This window comes from Eptesicus fuscus, chromosome 16 (genome assembly GCF_027574615.1).
Source record: "Eptesicus fuscus isolate TK198812 chromosome 16, DD_ASM_mEF_20220401, whole genome shotgun sequence".
In the NCBI taxonomy this organism is placed as follows: domain Eukaryota; kingdom Metazoa; phylum Chordata; class Mammalia; order Chiroptera; family Vespertilionidae; genus Eptesicus; species Eptesicus fuscus.
Genome location: NC_072488.1, coordinates 12,220,910 through 12,233,839, shown reverse-complemented (window position 1 = coordinate 12,233,839; position 12,930 = coordinate 12,220,910).

Below are 12,930 nucleotides of genomic sequence, written 5' to 3'. Positions count from 1 at the left end.
CTTGGGATGGAGTCCAAACACCTTGTCTGCCTTCTGCCCCCACGCAGCCACATTTCTTGTCATGTGACCGCCAGCTCAGCCCCTTCCCCCAGCCCACTGTCCAACCAACAGCTCTGTCCCACCCAGCCCTCAGTGCCTCTGATCGGTCCCTTTACCGGTTCCCTCGCTTCTTTGACCTCCCTCGACCTTCCCTATAGGATGGTGACAGTCTGCTCTGCCAGGCCTCCTAAGGTCTCAGAGAGAATCAACCGAGAAAAGGGATGGAAAACGAATTTGCAAACTGGAAAGTTTTGTGAGAAGTGAAGAACAGAAGGGAAGGCGGTTCAGGAGTTTTATAAGCCTCCTTATAAGCTGACCTCAGATGCCCACAGGAAGCAGAGGGAACAAGCAAGCGAGGGAACCAAGGAAATTATAGCAGTTTGGGCAGGGAGTGTGGGAGGGTGGGAAGTGCCTGGGTGGGGGCCTTTAGAGCAGCCCTGCCCTCCGCATGAGGTCTGGGACTGCAGGGAGCCTCTGGGGAGGCAGGGGTGGTGATGGGGGGTGGGGGAGGGTGCAAGATAGAATCGCTTTGGCCTCTTCCTTCCAGCTCAGCAGGGTGAGTCATCCAGAGGTGCTGGCCCAAATTTCTCCCTCCTCCACTGGAGGCTGAGCTGAAATAATCCCGAAGATGTACCCAGAGCACGGAGATGCAACACAGAGTGAGTCATGGAGCTGAGTCAGAGCCCACTCAGCCCTTCTCAGGGTTCTGACGAAGGCTGCGCCAGCAGAGTGGCATTCTTCCAGCCTTGCCCCTGCACACACACACACACACACACACACACACACACACACACACACTTCTTCAGATAATAAATCACAACATGATTCCCCTGACCGGTATCTAGCCTCACTTATTTCACATGCAAAGCATAGCCTGAGCTAATGATGACAAAGCAGGTTCTAGTCTGACCTGTCCACGTTCAGTGTGAAGACGGAAGCTTGGCTTTAAGTCTGTAACAGAAAAAATCAGGTGCTTGTATCAGAGAACATACAATATCAGAACGGGAATGACTTAGAAGTCATCTACTTCTAGTCTGACTGCTTCAATTATAGGGGTGAAAACTCAATCCAGAGAGGGGAAAGGAAGCAGAGTCCTTTGCTAATTGCAATCTATGTTGCAGTATTTAAACCACATTACAGAAAGAATGAAAAAGAAAAAACCCACAATGATCCCAACACTAACATAACCATTGATATAACTTTACTACCATTTCTTTACAGTTTCTTCTTATGCAATTGTAATTATACGTGCATATAGCTTTGTATATTACTTTTTTCATTCAATTTTATCTTCTAAGCATTTCCATCATGTTACTAGGGTCTTCATAACCATTATTTTTAATGACAATATAGTTGTCCAGCCCAGAAATGGTCATGATTTTTGCATGACTTATTTCACCATTCCCTCATTAAAGGACATTTCAGGTATGCCCCAATTTTTCCTATTATAACACTAAATACTACTTTTTCATTTACTTATTTCCTTGGGTTACATAAGTGGAGTGGCTCAAAGGTAAAAAGTAGGAACATTTTTAAGTCTCTCGATACCTGTTAACAAATAGCTTCCTTTAAGATTGTACTCATTGAACTGTTGGCAGCAATACAAGGGCTACGGCATTCTTACCTTTCATTATATACCATGGCTCGAAATAATAACTTGAAAAATAAATAAATAAATAAATAAATAATAACTTGTCTATTTCAACGAGTGACCAAAATATAAATGTTTATTCCTTGTGACCACCCACCCATTCCCCTGTGAGAATCAAGGACATAACCATCAAGTATGTACTGACACAGGCAAAGATGTTCCCAAAGATGATACCGTGATACCAAGGATCTTAAAATGCAGAAGTGTGTTCAAGTCCATGGAGAGGGGCATTATGGGAGAGGACTTAAATACTTTTACTTTACACCCTTCTATATCGTTTTAATTCTTTGTAGTAAGCATGTGTTACCTTTATAACTAGCAAAATGAAGATCTTTCCATATCGAGGGGAAAACTTGCAGAAACCAGCACCCCCTTTCCATTTGCAGTTAGGGTGCTGGTTCGGTCCCTCAGAACCCCAGCTCTACGCCTCCCATGACCTTGAGTTTTCTATCAAAGGGCGACGCTACTCCTAATGTCATAGGGTTGTTGTCACTTAAATGAATTCATCCCTGTAAAATGCTTAGCACAAAGTCTTGTGATTCGTAACGATTGAAAATATTAACTCTATTATTATTTTATTCTGATATTTCTTTTAGTCCCTTACTCGCAGCCTTGGCCACTATTTCTTGTTGTTGTTAATCCTCCCCCTAGGATATTTTCCCATTGATTTTTCGGGAGAGGGGAAGAGAGAGGGAAAGACAGGGAGAAACCAAAGGCCTTGGGGAAGGTGGGAGGGAGGGAGGGGCTCTGGGGGAGGGGAGGCAGCTTGTGGGGAGCTGGAGGGAGGAGGGCGAGGAGGTGCGGGCCGGAAGGGAGGCCGGCAGGGCCGGGCCGGCCGGAACCGCAGCCCCTCCCGCCCGGGGTGGACTGAGACCCTCCTCCCCAGCAGCGCAGCCGGCTTCCCGGCCTTTCCCGGCCGCCGCCTCCCCGCCTCTGACGCGCTTGTCAGGCCGCCGCTGGGGAGGACTCCGCAGGAGCCTCAAATGCCACCTACTCCCGGCCTCTCTCCCGGGCGAGGCTTCTATTTCAGGCACCACATTATTTCCTGCTGTGATTTTTTCAGCCTTCTAATTCGGGCTCTGAGGTAAGCCGTGACATCCGCTGCCTCCCCTCCCGCGGGGGCCCAGCGCTGCTCTGGGGGCTTCAGGGACTCATCAGCCGCAGCCCCCACCCCCTCAGGTTTTCAGGAGGAGGGACCCTGCGCCCTGTGCAGGGTCAGAGCCTAGCTACAATATATTTCTCGGCAGAGTTAGAAAAAGCGGCAGGGACCACTGTGTCCACATCCACCGAGGGAACTGCTTGCAAATCAGTGGTTTTCCGCTGTTGTTGGACAAGGCCCCTCTGAGAGTCTGATGAAAGATCTGCACCCGGAAAGCACCCATGTGCACCCCTTCCCCCCTTAAATGCACACAGAGAGACAGCATTTCTGCTTATAATGTCAGGGCTGTGCTTGGGACCCCAGAGGGAGAGGACCCCGTGTTAAAAGCCCAGCGCAAAGGCCCCTGGAATCCCACAGATGCGCCTCCTCCAGCCAGTTTCCTCCGCATCCGATGCAGTGCTCCCCTTCCCTCCCCTCCCCTCCCCTCCCCTGGGATCAGCCTCCTTCTATCTAATCCATTTGTCTTTGTGCAAGGATTTCACCCCCAAGTGGGTAAAAGGAGTTCGAGGGTAAGCGCTTACTTGGTGTAGTTGGGCGTGCCCCTGAGTCCTGCGTGACTGGTGTTGAAAAGGCCGTGTACTTGGTTGGGGAGGACGGAGACTCCAACTCAACGCTTAGCAGCTGCAGTTCCTTGACCTCCGGAGCCTCCGTTCCACTTGCACAATGGCACTCGGTTATAAAGCTGGGATGCAGCTTCCCTCCCGGGACTGGAGCAGCCGGCCCCAGCTGAGGCACCTTTCGCAGGTGTTTCTGTGTCAAGGGAAAGGACCAGCTCATTTCTTGTGAATCACTCACACCTTGTCTGTTACCCCTCAGAGTGGGCAGCACTCAATAGTTCTTGGTTTTTAATCCAGATAGGTAAAATAGGGCATAGTCCAAATAAGAAAGCGGTGTCAGGTGACAAATCTCTAGAATGATAAGTCAAGACCCCCCCCCCCCCCACACACACACACACACACACAGAGCAGCTAACGCGGGAATCAAGCCTTGGAAAGGGGATCCTCCATCTCTTCCTCTGTTGACCCCTCCCTAACACCTACAGATACGCCTCCCACCTTCCATGTCTCTAGGGCCCTGTGCTTATTATCTTAGTTCTTTCTCCCGCCCTGTGAGATGCCTCTAGAGTGCAGTATGCATGCTCAGTGTGATGGCCCCACGCTCTTGACTCTGGGACCTAATTTCTGATGCTCTCTGACACTGTCAGGGGCTCTTCTCAAGCTCTTCTGAGCTTCTCCAGGGACACCCAGCTTGGTTCTCTTCGTCCCTGACTGTGCTTCCCCTGCGCTCGGCTCCTCTGCCTCCTCCGCGCCTTGTTAAGGATGGCCATTACGCAGGGTTCATCACGGGGCCTTCAGTTCGCTGTCCTCCGCTCTTGGGAGAGGGAGCTCACGGACTGGATGGTTTCGCTAGCCCCTCTAGGCTACAGGCTCTGACCTCTCGCGTTCCAGCCCCAATTTCAGCTGTCCACTGGACAACCGTAAGCCCTTTGTCATCTCAAACTCAACACATCTTCCCCCAAGCCAGCTTTCCCTTTTCTGTTTGGGGCTTGGCCATTCCCCTGGTCCCCAGGCACAAAGGTTCCGACAGCGTTGACTCTTCCCTCTCCTCTCTGTCCACCTCCGTGCAGACTCCAAATCCTGTCCAGTCCCCCTCTGGGATCTCTCTCTGGCATCCACCTCTTCCTTCCTTTCTCACCTCCAGTCACCTGACCCTCGCTCTCAGTTCTGATGGCCACAGTAGCTTCCTGGCTGGTGTTTCTGCCTCTGGTCTCTCCATTATTTACTACAGGTTAACTTCTGGGTCAAGACCCATCTCCATCATAACTTTCTCAACCACCTGAACTGCGTTAACACACCTCACCTGGTCCATTCACGTTGCCAGTGCATCTTATCTTGCCAAGTGGTATCTCTCCTGTTGCTGTTTAGCTTTTCACGTTTTTCACCTAACTGGGAGCTCCGAGAGCCCTTTCTCAGTCCTGGATCTGAGCTGACCCAGGGCCAGCCGGGATCCATCCCTGGTGCTGCACCCTGACACTCCACACAAGTGCTTCTGATTCCTCACTGTCTCCTGGCTCATGTCAGCCCTCTTTTTTTTTTTTTTTTTAAATATATATTTTATTGATTTTTTACAGAGAGGAAGGGAGAGAGACAGAGAGTCAGAAACATCGATGAGAGAGAAACATCCATCAGCTGCCTCCTGCACACCCCCCACTGGGGATGTGCCCACAACCAAGGCACATGCCCTTTGACCGGAATCGAACCTGGGACCTCTCAGTCCACAGGCCGACGCTCTATCCACCGAGCCAAACCGGTTTCAGCACTTCAGCCCTCTTTTTTATTAACCAAGGAGTGTGCCCTTCACCAGAAAGCAGAGTCCCGGTCCCAATGCCTAGAGGGACCAGCAGGTGGTGAAATGGGTGAGGAGGGCCAGGTGTGCCATGACAGGAGTGGTGGGGTGTGGCATCTAGATCCCACGTCCCCAGTCCACAGGGGTTGCTCCAACTCAGCCCTCCTTCATTGCCATTAGGCCTCGTGTGGCCAGGTTATCCAGGTTTTTTTTCAAAACACACACCAAATTTGGATTTTTACAGGAAACTTCCCAATTTTTAAAAACATGGTGCAGACCAAACAAAACACTACTGCAAGCTAAATTCAGCAGGTAGCCCTGGACACAAAGGTTTCCTGCCTTGTAAGTATTCGTGATGTAGCACAGAGCACTGCGGACTAGGAGTTTCTCACCATGGTTATGTCAGTCAGGAGCTGTGTAACCTTGGGTAAGTTGCATCCCCTCTCTGGGCCTCAGTTTCCTCATCGGTACAATGAAGGATCCTATTAAATGATCCCCAACGCCTTTCAACTTGGTAATTCTGTGGCTCTATGACTTACCCTAAGTGGTGGGGGAAATCCTATTTAATTGAATCGTCTGATTATTGAGATTTGCCATAAATACACACTGAACATAGATTACCACATTTCAAAGAACTAGAACACAGTAAGGCATTGGTTAACTGAAATTCTCCAGGGTTAATTGGAAAATCCCCTTTTAATCAAGCTTATTGTTGAAAGACTTTCTAAAATACCGGAGTTCAATTTCCTGCCTTTCTAAGCACAGGAGATGCGGCGAGGCCGGGCGGGCGAGGGGAACGGATGAGTCAGTGTCTGGGGATGGTCCTGCCACCTGGGCTGAAAGGGCAGCCGCAGAGGCCCCGAGGTCCTCCGGGACACGCCCAGCCCGCGGGCTGCTCAGAGCAAGGACCACCTGGCTGGGGCCCACCAGACTCCTGGGCTTAACATCCACTTCGGAAGAATACTCACTTGTAAGCTGGGGATTAGCTGGAAACTGGCACTGCCTGGGACCTGTGTCAAGGCTGAATGTTGTGACAACAACCTAGAGCTCCTTCCCACCGAAGAGCCTTGGAGCCCAGCAGGCCTTGGTCGGGATCCGGACTCTTCCGGGCTCTAGTTATACGAGTGAACAAACGGCCAGTGTCCTTTGGCTTCAGCCCAGGTGCCACGAGATCTCCCCTCTCCTGGCCCTCAGCCACACTACCTAGTGGAAAGGAAGGAGGCTCCTGAACCAGTAGCTCTGGAGTTCCCCCCTCTATGGGCAACTTGCTTAGATCACAGAGCTGGAAGGGACCCCAACACTCCCATCTCCCACCTCTCACATTCCAAGGAATAAGCAGAGGCCCAGGCTCGGGGCAGACTTGCCGGAACCCGTGGATCTGGTTGGGGGCCCCATCTGGTGCTTTCCCTGGCCCGCAGCCTGCCTTGTTTATTTGTTCAGCATGTTTGTTTCGGCCATGGCACAGCCTGTTCTGACTCTGGGACATTTAAGAGGTGAGCCAAGAAAATCACAGAAACATGGTTTGTTCTAAGGTGCAGGCAGCCAGGGTGGGAGACAGGTTTCAGGCCGGGTCTCTTTCCTTCTGCTCTTGGGAACCAAAGGGACTCCGGTGGGGCTTCCTGGGCCTTGGTTTTCCCAGGCCCATGGTACGGAAAGATTGGAAAGTGCAACCATAAGATAACTGGTTCTCGTTTTCTCCACCGTTGGCTCCATTCCAAACCCCAGCTTCCACCCACTGATTCAAGCCACAGCCTGATCCACTTGATCAGCCAGGAGTGGAGGTGTTGGGCTCAGCACCTGTCCTGCCCCTCTGCCTGCAGCAACCTCCTTCTCTCTGCTTGTGACCTCTTGCTTATTCTCAAAACTCAGCTGTTATGTCACTACCTCTAAAACCTTGAACTCACCCTCCAGATAGTCTGCCGGCAGCTTTGCTTTTGTCCGATGGGTACTCAGTGTAGTAATGCCACTTATTAGCTCATGTTCACAGAAGCACTTGTTTGCAGTTATATAAATATTTGACTACCAAAAACTTGGAAATAAGTGCACTTTTTGGGGGTTGTTTTTTTGGTTTTGTTTTGTTTTAATTGATTTCATAGAGGAAGGGAGAGGGAGAGATAGAAACATCAACGATGAGAATCATTGATCGGCTGCTTCTTGCACGCCTCACACTGGGGATCAAGCCTGAAACCCTGGCATGTGCCCTGACTGGGAATCAAACTGTGACCTCCTGGTTCATAGGTTGACGCTCACCCACTGAGTCATGCCAGCCAGGCTAAATGCACTTTTTGGCTGACAGGATAATTTATATCAATCTAAGTCCAGAGTGGTAGAGGGGAGAAAGGATGACAAAAGGAATTCTGGTGGCAAAAAAAGGTCTTATGCAGCCCTAGCTGGTTTGGCTTAATGGATAGAGTGTTAGCCTGTGGACTGAAAGGTCCCAGGTTCGATCCCAGTCAAGGGCACATGCCTGGGTTTCGGGCCCAATCCCCAGTAGGGGGCGTGCAGGAGGCAGCCAATCAATGATTTCTCTCATCATTGATGTTTCTCGCTCTCTCTCCTCCTCTCCCTTCCTCTCTGAAACCAATAAAAATATATTTTTTTAAAAGTCTTATGCAGCTTTTTGACACACATGGCTGCCTCATTTTCCCAAAAGCCCTGGCACATAGTAGGTGCTAGAAATACTCTCTGAATACCAGGAGCATGTGAGGATGAGGAGCATGTAATGAGGATGACACCCCTTGGCCCCGGGGGTCATTGAAGCCTCTGTCAACCCTAGTTGGCTGTCCCCAGGGGACCAGGCTAAGAACCAATTCAAGAACTGTCCTAGCCTCGGGCTCCTTTCCCCTAACTGGTGCCGTGCCAATCCTTAGCCCTCATCCAAGCAGCGCTAACATTGGTGAGAACCTGGGGACAGCACCGTGTGTTCTGGAGCCCCGCCAAGGCGCAGGGGCCGCGGCCTGGATTCCGATGCCCGCTGCAGGCCCTTTGCTCCTCCGCTCTGCCGAGTCTGGCCAGCTGTGGGAGGTGCTGTTCTCCTTCACTTCCACGATTAGCTCAGACCTTAAAAATCACAGCCTGGCGCCTGTTCCTCTCATGCCAAGGAAAACAGTGGATGTCAGAAACCTCCTTAGGTATCTGGAAGTGAACAGCTCCTTCTGCTCCCTCCCTTCCTTGTATGAGGTCATTAAATCAGGATGACAAAGCAAACAGTGACATGTACTGTTGGGACTTGTTCCCACATTGATTCCAGGCCTTCTCCAACACCTCTCCTCCCCATGCTCAGAGTGGCAGGCCCAGGTGTGGACAACCAACTGAGCTGGATGCTAGGGATCCTGGGAAATGGAAGGCATCCACTGTAGCAATACCAGTGAAGAGCAGGTCCTGGATGGACCTGGGTAACAGAGGGAATCGGATATTAGCACCACCAGACATTTGCACAGAGGCTCCCAGGCATCGGCATGCTCTCATTTATTCTCATTTGAGGTGAGGAGCGTGAGAATTCTTTTGACTTCACAGATGAGAAAACAGGTCAGCAACTTATTCAGGGCTATATGGCTTAAGGGTCAGAGCCAAACTTGAAATCAATTTTATGACTCTAGTCACATCTTCCCACCTTACCACAGTTCCTCGAACTTCAGTCACTGGTATACCTGCTTCATACTTTTTTGCCTTGTTGCATAGCAGCCTCCTATTATTTCCTTAGTGTTTTTCTTTAAATAAATTCACTTTGAAAATTGACCTCGTTCTAAGCAACAACACATGTGTGTGTATGTGTGTAAATAATAATGTATGTATATGTATCATTGCTAAAACTGAACATTTTCATCCTCCTCCCCTAAGTCATCTCTCGTAACACCAGGGAGACTGGTGCCCACTTTGAGAAACTGTCCATTGCCCTGCACCCACCTGCACAACTAAGAATGCCCCTTCACAGGCTGGCAGTCACTAAGTGGCCGCCGTGTAGAAATGCGCAGCCAGCAGGATCGCTCGGGGCCACCACTGTTGTTGTTGGGGTTATGCCTCCAAGTCACAGAATCACGGAATCCTGGGGGATAAGAGAGACATCGCAGAATCCAACTCCTAAGGGGCAAGGCCGCATACAACATGCCCAGTCACAACCCTAAAGATTAAGGAGGCACCATTCAAAGGTATAAAGATGAATCAGATGAGACCTTGCTCTTAAAAACAAAGATTATAAACATAAGCAACTGAAAACTAGAGGAATAAGCAAAGGGTCTGGAATCAGAGAAACTAGACTTGAACAAGCCCCTCCATGTTTCTGAGCCCCAGTGTCCTTAAACAGAGATGACAGTAGTTCTTCTTTTTACCTTTTAAGACAACAGGAGATTCAGATTTTCTAAATGGGTGTGATATATCAAAACATCAAGTTTTGCACCTTAATTCAGTACAATTTTTGTTAATTATACCTCAATAAAGGGGGAGATGGGAGTGAAAAATGCTCTGTAAAAGACCATAAAGCTATAATAAAGTGTGTAAGTACTAGATAGGCAATGCCCAAACTCCTGAATAGAGTATTTGCATTATGACTGCAGAATGACTCTCTCCAGTGAAAACTACCAGAAACAGGTTGGGGAGAGATTTGGGGAGCACCATATGGGCCTGACCAGGGTCCCCAACTTGCTGCTTCCAGGTCCTGGGCCTAGGAAGACGATGGTGAGCTGCACCAGCTTGCTGCCCTTCACTCCTTCAGAATCCTGCGTTTATTCTCTGATTCTCATTCTTTGTGCTTTGAAACCGGTCTTCCAGCTTCCCACCCCATGGCCAAGTTTTTGCATAGTAATGGAACTTTGCTGCCCTCTGGTGGTCACTCCGTGCAATAGCTGCAGTGACTGTTCAAGGGGTGTGCGTGACAGCCGGAGGAAACCAGAGCCAACCCTCAAGATCAAGATTTTCCAGGGCTGGCAGAGGACATAAAACCCAATTAAAGGCAGCTGCTGGAGTCCAGAGCTCCTTGATGGGAAGGGGCAGTTCCACAGGGTTTTGCCCAAGTAGGACAAGAATCCAGGCCTCTGTCTGCATTAACTCCGCTAACATGTTCAGTTCCTTGACTGGAACTGAAGCTTGTCTGGAAATGAAGATGGCCCTTCTTCCCTCTCTGCCTAGAAAACCCCAGGGTAGGAGGGCCAGGACTAGAACATGCCCTCCAACCCATTTAAAGCAACAGTTAACTGAGCACTTGTTTTGTGAACTGGTTGATGCCATAGGGTGCAATGCTGGTGGGTACAAAATAAGATATACTAGTATAGTTCCTGTCCCCAACTCATAAATTCTACAAGCATAAATAACCTAAGCTCACATATCATTTGAGAAACTGCCCATTGCCTCAGGCCTAAGAGCTATCATAGAAGTAGAAATAGCATGCTACAGGGCTGGTGGGGAAGGAGAGGTAACCACCACGGGAATCGGGGTTTCCTAAAAGTAGAGTCACTCAAGTTGGACTTTGAAAATGAGTAGAGCCTTACCTAGCAGACAGGATACTAATAATAACTACATGTTGGGGGAGCTATTTATGTGCCCAGCATGGTTAAGGATTGTATAGCTACATCAGCTATTTCATCTCCAGCTCCATGTTATGAGGTAGGTATTATTTTCTCTAGTCAATAGACAAGGAAAGAAACCAAGGCTCAAGGCCATGTATACAGCAAGGATTAATAGAAAACATAGAAAGTAAAGGCAAAAGTGCTTGGGGCAAATAATCTATTAGCATTACAATATCAGGTACACCTGGTCAGGTGGCAGAAAGGAAGGGACAAGGGCATATGGAGGGGGTGGTTATGATAATCAACAAGTACAGGAACCATCCTAGCCAGTTTGGCTCAATGGATAGAGCGTCCGCCTGCAGACCAAAGGGTCCTGGGTTCTATTTCAGTCAAGGGCACGTACCTTGGTTGCAGGCTCCTCCCTGGTCAGGGCTCATGCAAGAGGCAACCAATCAATATTTCTCTCACATCGATGTTTCTCTCTGTCTTTCCCTCTCTTCCACTCTCCCTAAAAATCAATGGAAAAATATCCTTGAGTGAGGATTAACAAACAAACACAAAAAAATGTACAGGAACCCAAAAGGTGAAGGGATTAAGTACAGATTGGTAGTTACAGAATAGTCATGGGGATGGGGATGTACAGTACAGCATAGGGAATATAGTCAGTAATATTATAATAACTGTATGGTATCAGATAGGCACTAGTTTTATGGGGTGACCACTTAGTAAGTTATGTCTAATTACTGGGTTACATACCTGAAACTAACATAATACTGTATGTCAACTGTAATTGAAAAATAAAATATTATTTTAAAAAGGTACAGAAACCCTATGATAAGGGATTTGAAAGCCTCAAGTGAATTTAGACCTCACTCTCTGGATAATGAAATCCTTTGAGCTTTCAGATCAAAGGATTCTGCTCAGAGATGCACTTTGGGCTCCTTCAGGGAGGAGGCAGATAAGAGGAAGCGATATCTGTGCGCAGTCAGAGTTGCGCAGAGCGTGGGTCAGGCCAGTGGGCAATGCACAGGGATAAATCCTAAAATCTCTACACAGAGAACCTGTTCAGATTGACTGGGGGGATGAAGAAGGTGCAGCTACCTTCAGTGGGAACCACTGTCTCCTCACACACTGAGCCCACCAACCTGCATCATCAAAGCCAGATCCAATGGGGAGAGAAAGATTTCTGCTCTCCCATGGACTGGAAGTCTCATTCTCACCCTGCTATCGTTGTGCCAAACCTCTAAAACCAAAGCAAGGCAGTCTGTTCAGATTGCAGAGAAGAAATCTTGGAAACTGTTCTCGATGCCCACATCAAGTGAGGAATCTCAAGATCAAAAAGCCTGTCACAAGAAGACACCATACCCGTTTGATGCTGTGACCTGCCTCCCAAAGGTCAAGGAGAGTTTTATGTCATTTCCCAGCAGTCCATCAAACTTGCTTGGGTCCAAACCCTGCATGGGAAGTCAGCCACCAGGGGCTTGGATTCCTGCTTTTGACTGCCACAGGACTGGCAGGCTTCCCTCTGGCTCCCACTCGCAGGAACCAGCCACAGCTGCTGGTCACTTGTCACACCCTATCCGGGAGGTGGCAGTATGTCAATGGTACAGCAACAGATCCCCAGCCTGTGACTAACGGCTTCATAAGCTGTTAGGAATTGTGTCACTTTTCCCAAAAGAGCTATTCCAATGAAGTTAGTAATGAGCAAAGGCTTGGGCTACCAGGACATGGTGCAGCTTCATACTTCCTATCCTAGATTAGGACAATTCCAGAGAAAATATTTATAGCAGGCACTCAGCAAGTATTCATTTTTTTTTTTCTTTTTTGGTTGATCGTCAGCCGAGGATATTTTTCCATTGATTTTTAGAAAGAGTGGAAGCGAGGGGGAAAGTCAGAGATAAACAATGATGTGAGAGAGAGACATCAATTGGTTGGCCCTCCCCTCCCCCCCGACCAGGGCTGGGGATTGAGCCCACAACCCAGGCATGTGCTCTGACCAGAAGTCAAACCGTGACCTCCTGATTCATAGGTTGATGCTCAACCACTGAGCAACACCGGCCGGGTGATATTGTTTTTTGAGAAATCAAAGACTTATCACTCTTAGCAGACCAGACTTCTCACATCTGTCAGGGTAACTAAAGTTTCTTATTATTGCGCCTTGCCTACCTCATGTCCACGGTCTGATCCATGAGGAAAGCATCGTCCTTGCCCACTCTCCTGCTGAGCCACAGCTT